The sequence below is a fragment of the Thunnus maccoyii genome, chromosome 23 (assembly GCF_910596095.1).
Source record: "Thunnus maccoyii chromosome 23, fThuMac1.1, whole genome shotgun sequence".
In the NCBI taxonomy this organism is placed as follows: Eukaryota; Metazoa; Chordata; class Actinopteri; order Scombriformes; family Scombridae; genus Thunnus; species Thunnus maccoyii.
In genome coordinates, this window is record NC_056555.1 from 14,210,595 (window position 1) to 14,223,776 (window position 13,182).

Genomic DNA, 13,182 nt, shown 5'->3' on the forward strand with positions numbered 1-13,182 from the left:
CTTCAGCCTGAGGTGGAGAGCTATTTAGTTGTTCCTTTCCTTGGATGTCAAATGTATCTTCACAATATCTTTCTTTTTTTATGTTTACATATGTATGAGAGAGATACAGTGAAAGAGAAATTGCAGGACTTGTAAGTACATGAATTAGGTTGGGACAAGTAGAAAGTAGAAGAAAAGAGTTGCTGGGGTCACTGACGCAAAAATATTTCACTACACTTTTACAGTCATGAATCTTAAGTAAGTTAAGCCTGCAGTTCCTATAGCAGAGCCTTTGTGATATATTTAGAATGAAGAAAAGTTAAAATGTTTGTGTTTGTTTATCTTTGTGCATAACCACACCTTAAGCCCGTAACTATTAACTAAGTGACATAAATGTAGCAAAGCCTGCTATCTAGTTCAGGCAGTCTAACTCAGGTCTGCATCTACACTTACTTCTCTCACTGTTCCATAAATCCAACGCAACTTTTTATTCATGGCGGTGCACTCAAGTCATCTGTGCTCTGCTCATTCTTTCGCTGCATACCTGCTGCTACACTGCTCACCTGAAAGCTACGCTGCTGCAGCTCCTGCTCATATTGCATTTCAAAAGCCCCACCTCCACCCAGCAACATAGTCAGAGCCTAGATGCCAAAACATTAATGTTGTTTGTATTCTACGTGCACATAATAATCTATTCCACGTGACCTGGCTGACTCAATGTTTCCAGTGACTGAAAATATCCAAACTACTGCAACTTTGCAAAAATATGCTACTGACTAATTGTATTTCTGAGTAAAAATCACAGGTCTTAAAGGGTGAAGATAACTTTTCATTGTCTGTGAACCATGAATATAGTTGGTGCCAATCCAAGTAGATGATGAGATATTTCACTGAAAGAATGAAAACTTTGACCTGGTGGTAGTGATAGAGGAAAAGTCATGGGATCACTAAAGGTGTTGAATTTGAAAGTTGAATTTATTCTCTCGAACTGAACTTGACTACCTGTAGCAAATTTTGCAACAATCTATTCAATAGTTGTCCAGATATATCTCTCTGAACCACAAATGTTAACTTCCCAGTGGCGCTACAGGAAAGGCCGGGGAGAATAAGCAAAGTCAGTAGAATTCATCGTCTGGGGATCAGGAATGTGTGTACAAAGTTTCATAGCAATCCATCCTGTAGTTGTGGAGATATTTCATTCTTCGTTGAAGTGGTGGACTGACTGACAGGCAAGACAGACTAAATTTCAACATGTAATTATGTACTACTTCACAGTGTTAATGCTGCTGAAACAGCCCTTGTATATGTAAAATAGTCGTCCACAAAATTTTCACTTTGAACTAAATTTAGCTGTTGAGATGTCCAGACTTCTTTAGACCAGCAAAATACAAAATCAGTGGCTTCATCTTAGCAGTGCATGTCCTAAAAAAATAAGTGTCCATAATAATGTGCACACCGACTGAATTGTATATCATTAGTAGTTAAAGAATGAGGGGGGGGAAACAGGGTGATTTGAGGTTCAAGAGAGAGTCTGTAGCTTAAGGTCCTGTACCTTACAAACTGTTAAAACCTGAACAACATACCAGAGAATTTGAGGGTTTTTTTTCCACTTTGTGTGCGCCACAAAATGAGGAGTCATGTTCTTCATTCTCTCCTCAAGCTATTTTCTCTGGGTGCTCTATTTCACACCATTCTTTCCCTCAGCGTAAAGGGTGGCAAGGCAAGGTGACATTTGAAAAGTGCATTTCCCTCTCTGCTCCGTCAATCTGTTCTTTTTCCTTACAGACAGCCCCCTCCATCTGCACACTGCCACGGCATGCAACACACAAACTCTACACACACACAAACCTTCTCCCTGCTCACTGACAATGATGTGCCTGGTTACCACCGGGGCTGTGCGTGTGTTTGGTAGACCAGACTAAGCCCTCTGGACCCCTAAATGACACTCTGGCTGGCTGCTGTGTGACCCAAGGGCCCATTAAGAGTCAAAACCAACACCAGATCTGTCAGATACACCCCTGTGAGGAGCTGTTGGACATACTGTAACACTGTCACCTCGCAATGACAGGCTGTCAACACCTGTGTCAAGATGACCGATTAGCAGATTTAGTACCAAAACCATGTCCTCCCACAAGCTCTCACCTCTTTAGACTGATTAAAACAGGGCTGCAATCATTTATATTTCCTCTTATACAGACAGCAGGTCTGTTTATCTCCCTGCTGACAAAGTTTTCTTGCACGTTTGGAAGTTAATTGCTTGGCTCATTAGTGGTACGTGTGTTTCTGTCTTGGAGCAGCAGGGGATTTGATATTATCTTGTTATGGTGCAATGTTTTACAGTGAAAGTGGCGATCTCCCAACCTAGGGCATAAAATGGCCTGAGTGCTTTGGAAAGCCCTGTGTGATCTGTTCATTCCCCTCATTCATTTTTAATGCCCTTTGAAGATCGCTTGTTTTCCATCACAACCTCCATTTTGGCAGCGAGGTAAACAGATGGATACTGACAGTGAGCGAGCATCTCACAACAAGTGTCTTGCTCCGCCATATCTCCTCCTTGACAGAATACAGCAAGCCTTCACCCAGTTGGTTTTTTTTTTTTTTTTTTCCTGCGGGTAGCCAGTAAAATAAACACCAGACATTATAGGGATTTATGTAGCACAGAAATGGAAGAAAATACCAGTATGAAGTTGACAGCTTTTCTACTGCAGTCACAAATAAAGGGGCTCTGTTATGAGTTTGTTGCAGTTGCTGATTCCGACAGCTCACACTTTTATTGCTGCAGCTGCCTTTTATAAAAGGGACTTGTTCTTAATCTTAAATGTTTAATAACTTCACAGGAAACAACCTCCCTTCACTGTCTCTCTCTATGTTCCCTTTCTGCTTTACGTTTCAACTCTTTGTCACATATTAATACTTCTATTCATTCCTAAAATTCAGAGTAATTTGCTTGTCATATCGGTGTCATAATATAGCCTCTTTCCATCTTGTCAACAATCACTGCTGCAGCAAAGCTATTGACAAATTGCAATTATTGTGACTTGAAATGCACGCATAAACAACCAATTCATTAATCATTTTCTGCTGATGACTTTTGATCGGCGGAGAGAGATTGCGTTCAAGGACTTGTTGAAGGTCGCTGTGTGCAGATCTGTGATTGCTGTGTAAATTGATTATGGCAACACCTCCCTCCAAGGATGCTGTCAGAGAGCCAGGCAGATCCCAGCAGCGCTTCAAAGTCGAGGGCCACGTTTAAGAAAGGAGATATTGAACTTCACATTTATCAAAGGCAAACACACATGACATACAGTTTACATATAGTACATATATGCAACACATTACGTTATGCCAATACGGATGCAAACAAGTGTGCTTACCCACATCACCTTACTGTATGTTCAACTGGAAGAATGTAGTACTACAGTATCTAGTCACGCAGCAAATGTGTCTGACTTAGTTTAACATGTAAAATGTACAATTACAGTAGTAGTAAACTAATATTTTTAATATTTACATTGAATCAAATAACTGCATAATGTGAGAGGGTCAATAACTATACCAAAATCACAATGAAATAGCACCTACACTGTGCAGTTCTATGATGCTTTTTAAATTCATTTTAGCTCATTGTTTTATAGCACATTTACAGCCATTCTCAGCAAACAAGCACAATTAACCCACTTTGCAGTAGCTGCCCATCACCAATCAGCACAAAGTTTGCAAACTGTCCAGTGCAGAACGATGAACATCTAGCGAGAAGACCCAGATATTTTTCTCTGATGTTAAAAGAGTGAAAACTGAACTGAATTTGAGAGAAGGCCAGAATATAAACATTCCTCCATGTTGTTTTGTTTTCCAACACCTTAATCATGACAACTTCGTAAGGCCATTAATATGTATGCAATGACTAGTCAATTAATTGATTGGTCAATTGACAGACAACTAATCTCCAACTATTTTGGTTATTGATGAATCATTTTGAGTAATTTTTGAAGAAAGAGTCTCTGGTTCCAGCTTTTTGAAACAATGATTGCTATTTTTCACTATTTTCTGACATTTAGATATTTACACATATAGACCAAACAACTAATCAATTAATTTAGAAAATAATCGATAATAAAAAATTAAAAAAATGTTTTGATGTTTTTCTGCCAGCTAGTGGCCAAAAATCAATTAACTACAGCTTTAGTTATTTCATTCATTCAGCCTCTTACTGAGCAGTAGTGTATTTGCTTGGTTGTTCCAAGCATATTGAAATCTCTTTGTTCTGTTCTTTAACTAGTTCACTTCCTGGACTTTCTACCTGTTGATGGCCATAGTCTGCAGACACTGATGTGATGTTCTTTCCCAAAAAGAGGGAACATTGATGGATCACTGCAGTGTCCTGCTATCAGCCTCAGGACCACTCTGGCAAGGTGTACTCCGACGGTGTTGTGTCAGCCTCGGGCTACATTTGGAAGAAGAGACAAGATATAAAGAGGACATTGAAAATGGGAGGGATGTAACAGGCACAGGGATTGTGAAGATAGAAACGGAGATGCATCTTGAAAGAGAGAAGCGTTTAGAGGGACAACAAGAGCAACGGGTACAGAGGGAGGAAGAGAGAGAGAGCAGAGCCAGGTGAAGTTATGTTCAGTCTTCTGAGGAGGGATGCGGCTGTTTTGTAAGCTCCTACAAACTGAGGGTTATCTGTCTCCCCCAGCTGTGCCACCCAGCTGTCACACACTCCTGTGCTGCACTCTGTCCTGGCACCCTTGCACACAGCTCCCTCTGCCCACCATTATCTGCCTGTGTGTGTGGATTCTATTTGTCAGTCTTTACGCTAGCAGATTATTAGCATGAAAATGAGCAGGTTCAGGTTATTTATGCAGTGTGAGAGTGTCTCCACGCCCTTGGCTCCATCTATAAGACTGACTATCAGTCTAGCTAGCTAACAGCCTACTGTCCTCCCATGTTTGTCCTCATTTTAATTAATCAATTCAGCCTGTACACGAGGAAAGTTTTCTTTTCAAGGCAGTCTTGGAATCTCTCTACAGTCATTTCCCAGTGGAAGCCATGTGCCTCCTCTAGACACCAGACCAATCTGCGGTCCCCATCGCCGTTCTCACCACCCCAACCCCGCAGGGTAAGAGCCTCAATTACCCAGAGCCTATCACTGCAAACAGCCACTTTGCAGCCAACCACCTGTGACTCAGACTGTGGGAAGCTTTGGCTACAGCATGGCTGCGCGGGGGGAGAACAGCCAAAGCCTTGGGCTGGCCAGCCAACCATTGATTAAGGGAATCAGTATTGATTAAGGGTGCAGGGGACATCTGGAATGGACCAATTTATGTCCCCACATCAATTATTCAAATGGCTGCCGCTGAATTGGATTAGAGGACGATCTTTCTGCCATCGTTCCTACCCCTCTGCAATCTGTACCCTCTCAGCAAGCTGTCGTCACAAGTCTTTTGACTTGTCAGCCCTTTTGAAATACCTACTTTTAGTTCACCACATGGGCATTTACTGCACAGTGGCAGTCACTGTGCCTGGTTCAGATTTGCTCTGCTAAATAAAGCGCATTGGGACAATGCTAGGACAAGCTCCTTTTTAGCCCCCAATCACTGGCTAATGCCTATAGCCCACACTGTGTTGTCAGATTTGTTTCTCAGTTTGCCCTTCTGTCTCTGTGTTGACATCTTGAGGGCTTGAACGCAGTACAGAATGGCACAGGCTGCTAAAGTCTGGGCCAGAAGCTTATTCATATTCATAATGTTGTTGCTGGAGAAGCTGTGAAAACGTGCGCGGCTTTGTTCGTGAATGGTGTGTTTTGTTTTGGGTGGGTGTGGGGGGGTATTTGTGTTAATCTCTATGTGACTGTGTCTGGTGGGATTCTTCTTTGTGGATCATGCAGCAGTCAGTCCACAGAGATGGGCCAGCACAGAGACCAGCTGATGGGCTCCTGTCCATTGTAGACAGTCTAACATGGGGGGAATGAGTAGAGTGACTGAGCCAGGAACAAAAGCCCACAGGTGGCTGACGATGATAGAGAGCTGCCCTTTGTCTGCTGCCCCACCAGAGCAGCTCTCAGAAACACTGATTCCTCTGACAATGATTGATGAATGATTTTTTTCAGTTTTCAAATATGATCATAGACATTGTTTTATTCTGTACTAAACGGCAGAAATTTTGTCATTTCATTTTTATTTTTTATATATTCTATTCTACAACTTACTGCATGGCAGCAGTGATGCATTTGATATCCCTTTGTGTTTCATGGCGCTATTGCATCTGCTCTTAGCAATGAATAAGAAAAATTTTCAGACCGCTGTGAGTACGGAATGGCTTGATGTCTAATATTGTCATTCTATGATTGGATAAAAATCATAATACTAGAATAGCATACGAAAAGTTACTTTTGCCATCTTTAGCTACTGTTTCAATTAATGGAATAGTTCGAGAAATACACTTATTTGTTTTCTTGCCAAGTGTAAGATGAGAAGATCAGTACTCTCACTTTTATATGCTAAATATTAAGCTACTGCCTACAGCCCGTTAGCTTAGCTTAGCACATAGACAAAGTGTAAAAATGACAGAGGGTTATGCACCAGACTATTTTTTAGGCAGACACAGTAACTTCTTACAGTCTCGCTGGGAGGTTGCCAGGCAACCAATGACGACTCTAGGAAGTTACTGCGCCCTATGAACCTCAGCAAGAAGCGAATATTAGTATTTCTCAAAATGACAAACTATTCCTTTTAGCGTACACATGAGCTGAGAAGATGATTATTACATGATATTACTGGCATTTAAATTTTTAGTCTGTTTTTGTTGCGACCGACAAACGTATAGAACTGGTATGAAAATGCACCATCGAAAACAGTAGTTCCAAATGTGAAACCACAGGTAGGCTTTTGTAGGTTTGCTTTTGTTACATGTTTTTAATGTGGTAGTATAATTCATGGCTAAAGTGTGTTTTATGATGGTTTGTAACATGAGGAAGAGCAGTTAAGTGTACATCTGTCACAGTGTTGAGCCAAATCAATTACTCTCTGAAAAGCATTTCCTCTTCCTGTAGCTTAAGCACGTTTCCATGTTTATGAAGCAGGCGGATTGTTAGATTCCTACCTGTCTGTTGCACAGTTATAATCCATTATCAACAGGACGAACGTGCTGGACATGTAAGCCGACAATAAAGTAATAATAAATTCAATGTACTTCTCCACCAGATAATCAATTTACTGTGTTGTATAGGCTCACACAGCTTTGGTAATTCGTGTTTCGGTGAGAGCATATGGTACTGGAGCCCGGGGAGCAAATGTGCAATTTAGAACGAATTGCATGGTTGTTATTGATTAGGAGTCGAAATGGGGGAGAAGATTTGTGGAGCCCATAAAGGAGAGACTTCAGAGCATGTAGAGTGTGTGTGTTTGTGTTTGTGTGTGGGCAGAAGCAGGGTTGTGTAAGATCAGTGGCAATTTTTAGCATAACAGGATGTGTCTAGACTCTGTAGTGTGCAGCTGATTTATCAGGTGCTGGTGGTGGTGGTGGTCAGGGAGTTGCAGTTGGAGAAGAAGAAGAAGAATCATGTATCAAAAACACATTTGAGCATAAACAGAGCTCATCGTTTTAGACAGTTTCTCCTAATATTAGCTTCTCATGCCGTAAGCTGACTGATCACACGCTGGGTTGTACTCACTGATTTAACTAACACACACTTACACACCCTGTCCCAACTTGAAGGTTACTTCAGCGTTCAAAGTCTTTGTTGTGAAACCTTTTGACGGACTCAGACTTGTCTTCATTCTCCATCTGTACTGTTTAGGGTGTTCCTGGCTTTAACATTGAGTCTGTCTGATTTCTTTCCCACTCTCTCCCTGCTGCCGCCAGCAACACAAATGTTTACCAAGACAGAGCAGACGGAGGAGAATGGACTAATATCGGTAATTGCTCCCATCTGCTCGTGTGCAGTTGTCAATATCTCTGAGTCCACTGCTGAAATTAGACCCGTCAACCAGCGTCCAGGCTGCACTCCTATCATCAATTCATCTGTCCTGCCAGTCAGGCAGTCGACAAAGTAGCCAGTTATCCACATGACAGGGAGCCACACCAGAAACCTCACTCCAAAAGTCCAAATCACAGTCAATACCCAGATGCTCTAATAACTATGTTTGGCGAGGAAAGAGATCGGATGGATTATAAAAATTATTTTTGGCAGTATGTTATAGCAAAAACCAAAACATTTTAACTCAATTTTTCATAGTTATTGCAGCTGCTGAACTGACTGTCATAGTGTTACAGAGTCATTAAAAAACACTAATAGCTTGCAAACACTCTGTAGTGTGAACCGTGAAAGATGAGTGAACTTTAAGATGCAACCTTTTGAAAAATAAAAAGCGCAAAGGAGAAAAGATGATGAAAAAGGTTTAAGCTCTTAGCATCTTGTACGGTTTGACACCTCTAAGTCTCACATAAAAACCACTTCTTTCCTTCTGCACTCTTTATGCTCCAAAGCCAGTGAGTGTTAGAGATACATCACAGGCAGGAGACAGGCTGGCACCATTAGCCAGGCCAAACCATTACTAAGCTTGAAGTGTTTTTATACCTCAAGATAACCGAGCTGTATGTGCCATCATTGTAAATGATGGACATGTAATGTTCTCTGCAGTCTCCATATGTCAGTACGCCATTATGTGCTCAGCATTCCACTTACAATTCTTTAACATTTGTTTCCTTGTGTTTTTCTCCAACATTACAGTAGTTTTCCTTCTTGGACCTGTTAGCCAAGCGTGTCTTTCTTTGTGAAAGAACTGACACAGCAGCTGATAGAGTGATATTAATCTTTTGAATTGCTCTGTTGACAGTAAATCTAATAGTCTCTTGTCTTGAAGATAAGTCTTTTAAGCTGAGGTGGTCAGGGGATGAATATGGGTTCAAGTCCCCAAAGCAGCAGGTTCAGCCGTATTGATTATCCAGTCCTGTAACCCTGCATGCCCTCTAACACTGATTGCCTCAAACTTCTCTCTTTTTCTCCTTATGTGTCCATCACTCTATCTCTATGTGGACAGACCATAATCTTTTTTTTTTTTTTTTCTCCATGGCCACATCACATCAGTGTGTGTGTGTGTGTGTGTGTGGATGCAATGGCAGGGTGGGGGTTTAGGGTGAAAGGGCTGCGGTGATCATGGGAGTGTGGAAAACCACCCCCGGTGCAAAGCAATCATAGCCGGCTCTCTATCATCCTGCCCCCTTCGCTACCTCCATCCAACCTCTCTCAACCCATCACCCCTCAGAGTTGCCTCTCTCCTCCCTTCCATTATTCCCAGCTCTCTAGTCAGAAAATTAGGGTGACACTTGGCGGCCCTCCCTCTTCTCTCCACCTCTCTCTCTCTTCTCCCACCACCTTCCCTCTTTCTATTTCTCACCCATTACTCCCAGTTCACTGGTTGGTATATGGAGGGTGACACTGGGCCAATTCAATCTTGCCTCCCCATCAACCGCTCTGCTTGTCGTAGTGCTGCAGCCTCCCGTCTACGGGCATACCCCTTCAGTGGGTCGTCACTCTGTTTTCTACACTTCACACATCCCCTGCCCTTCTCTGCTACACAGAACTTTCTATTTCCTCGTCTGTCATTCCTGTTTTCCATTTACTTGTCTTCTTTTAGCGTACCTCTGACTTTTAAAGTCATTTTTGTCACAGAGGAGGTATTTCAAGATGGCCTTGTTATATTAGGGTTCTGATATGGGTAAAAAATAATGCACAATGTTTTCTGTGGAAGCTGTGTTTGTGAGATAACTAACCCGATGAGCCATTCGACAAAAAAACTGATGTATGATGTTGAATAATGCAGATTGTATAGTAAAATAAAGCAGTTACGTATTCACTGCAGTATTAGCAGAACTACAGCTACAGCTTTGTAGACTGACGTGTGCTTAGAGGCACGCTTTCCCTCTTTGATTTCCTGAATAGCCTCAAGTCTTCTAGATTGGCTTCGAGTGGAAGAAGTTTACAGGTTCAACTAATCTTTCCCTAATTATTTTGGCAGCAGAAATGTGCTTTCCCTGCATTATAATGACAAGGGTTACACCACGTCAGGAAACACCTCTCATTAGACCAGACAAGCTTTTGTAACCTGCTTCTTGACAATATAAATAAGATCCATGGATTTACCCCTTGGAGCTTATTTTACCACAACTCAGATTAGGAGATAAGCAGCATTTGTATCACTTGGAGTAGTAATAGGCTGACTTAGAGTCAAACACAATGAGAGGTCCAGGCCCAGTGAGTCAGCCTTACTCATTAATGAGCAAATTCCCTATCAATCAGTTTCTAACTATCAAATCCAACTTGGATGATGGAATTGAAAAGTTGTAAATTTACATCTGGATGATGTACATTCAGCCTTTTCAGCAATGTGACATTTGTCTTTTCCTCACGAAGATGAGGACCAGAGTCGCATTACACTTTTCAAAACAACTTTTGCTGAAAAAAACACCAAAATAGTAGTGTTAGGAGCATAATGGACAATGGATACCAACACTTGCATAAACACATGTCTCTGTACAGTACATCTAATATCTACTGCTACTATCAGCTGGTTCACACAGACTGAACCAGTCAAGTGTTAGTCCAGTCATTGGTAGCTGATTTGTTGGCCTAGCTCTGTTCATTCTATTCCCACTGGCGAGGATGTTTGTTTTTGTTCTATCCAATATGAAATGGCTTTGTCATTGGGTAGGGAAGCTGCTCTGTAAGCCAAAATAAACCACGGTTTACTGTGTTGACAATATTTGACTGAATTGGATGTTACCAGTATGTGCTAGGTTTTATCCCTGCTCTTAAAGGTAGGCTTTAAAGTACTATTGCTGATTTACTATTTGTGCACTCGGAGTATGACTTCCCCTCTGTAAAGATTTATTCAAAACCTTAGTTTCTTTATGCCAGTGCTGTGAATAATTAGACCATATGCTTTGAATTAATTAGAAAAAAATCATAATTTTAGTACTTAAAGTCTGAAATGATTTGGGTCATTCTGCATCTTTCTAAAAATCACAGAGGATTTTCTTTTCATGGTAGAGGTCTTATCCTGCTACTATATACAGTTCAGTATTTGTTATTGTGTCTGACATGCATTCAGTCGACAACACAAAGAATAATTAGAAATCCCAGAGTACAATGGAAATGGCTCTTTGTTATGCATCTCTGCACATCTGTGTGTAGATATTCTTTTGTTGCTCTGTCTGGCACCAGACAGTGGGAGACCTGAGTTGCCCGCAACATCCCTGAACACCCAGCCTGGCTAGCATAGCACCTGTCACTAGGATGGAAAGGAAAATTAGGGCCATTAGCTGAGACACAGTCTAGCCTCTAGAATTCAAAGCTTTTATCGTGTTTTATCTGTCAGTGGTTATTGCTGGGTATGGAGTTGTATGTACATACATTAGCTTATGGCTTGGACTGGTGTTAGTCAGAAAGTATGGCCACAATATTTAATTTAAAGCCACTTTACTGCCATGGCACACACACACACACGTCGTCAGATTGTACCTGATCTCAGGACTGTGTGGTGAAATACAGAATATGCTTGACTGACATCTCCCCAAGTCTCCTGTGTTAGTTTTGTTTCACCTGTTAGGGCAGACAACAACTTACTCGTGGTGGCTTTTCTCTGAATTTCTCAGTGGATTTTGGTGATTTCAGCAAACTGTTGGCATCGCTCCACTCCCAGTCAGTCCTCGAGGTTAACTGGACCTTTAAATATTTATCACCAAGTGTTCATCTTGCAGTAGGCCTTGTGTTTCCCAGTGGAGTAAGACGTTTGTCAAAGGCTAAATTTGGCCCACAGTGCTTATATATTCAGACCATGATATTTCCTATTACTGTATATTTTCCAAATTAAACCTTTTATTGTCAATGACAGTACAATTCAAATGTAGCTGTTGTCAATTAGCCTCCAACAAGACTACTGTTTGCAAACCAACACAAAAGAACAAAAACAATCATGAAATGCTTGGTTTCATAATAAAGTTTATTCTATATTACAAATAGTATTTTGTTCTTGACTGCAAAATAGGAATGCATTATATTTACATACACAGGTATACAATTAATTATAACAAAGTTAGAGAAGCTCGCCTTATATCCCCCAGGTTTCGTTTTTATCTCTTGATAAGATACTCTTTATCTTTCAAATATGGTCTAGTAAAAGTCTTTTCTAGCATGTTTCTGTAACACCTGCTATAACACTGAGCTAGGAGGACATTTTTAGTTCCTACAAAACGTTTGAAGGTGGAAACTTTATCTGTGCTCTTGGCAACACGAGGTGGCTACTAGCAGACAACCTTTGTTGCAGGGGAAGGGACGGGGCACGGAGAAATGAAAGACAGGATGTTGCACTGGGGGGCAGATTCACAATGACAGTCCAGGACTGAGGGGAAACTTTTGGTATCTAAACACAGTTTACTTCAGCTACATGAATGAAAGAAGTTAATTTTTATTGTCTAAAGGTGTTTCAGTCGTATTTCCTAAAATATCAATGCTAGCTTTACATGGATTAACCATTAATTTGTGAAATTAATCCCTATTCCCCTCATCTTCCAATATCAAATATGAATGTGTTTGATATGTTTACTACATAACAAGTCCAGCAAACACCTTGTGAATGTACCCCTCCAAGTTGAAACAACAGACATTCATCATACTGTATACCTGCAGACAGTAATTAATGGACAATGACTTGGATATCTCACAAACATTTGACATAAGGGCTAAGAAACAGTCACCTGCCAAACTCAGTCTACTATCAGCCTTTTGTGCCCCTCCTGTAAGAATATTATCTCTAGGATAAAGCACATTTATACATAGTTTCTTCCAGGTGTTTTGGAAGGGAAATTGAAAGGGATAGTAACATCTGGATTTAGTGACATACATGGTGGCAAACTGATGCAGTCTTCTGTTGCTTTTTAAGAAATGAACATTTGTTGAACCAGATCTATTTGTTTTAATAAATGCCCCTCTTTTGTTATTTGAAAAGAGGGCTTCATCACTAAAAATGTTTCTTTTCTGTTCTGGGCTCAACTGATGGAGAAAAATATTTCAGCAATTATGATTTTTAAAAAAAAAGATGACATTTTCTACTAATGAAGTAGAAAACTCTAAAACAAGATGTAATAGCAGCAAAGACAGAGCAAGACTCTACTTGCATCTTCTGTGTACCAAAACTAAAA

General features: G+C 40.8%; 1 long non-coding RNA gene across 3 annotated transcripts in view; it reads left to right on the plus strand.

Moving 5' to 3' along the window:
- The window catches only part of LOC121890999, a 92,767-nt gene that overhangs the window by 71,945 nt on the left and 7,640 nt on the right, over window positions 1-13,182 (plus strand). The window lies entirely within an intron of this gene.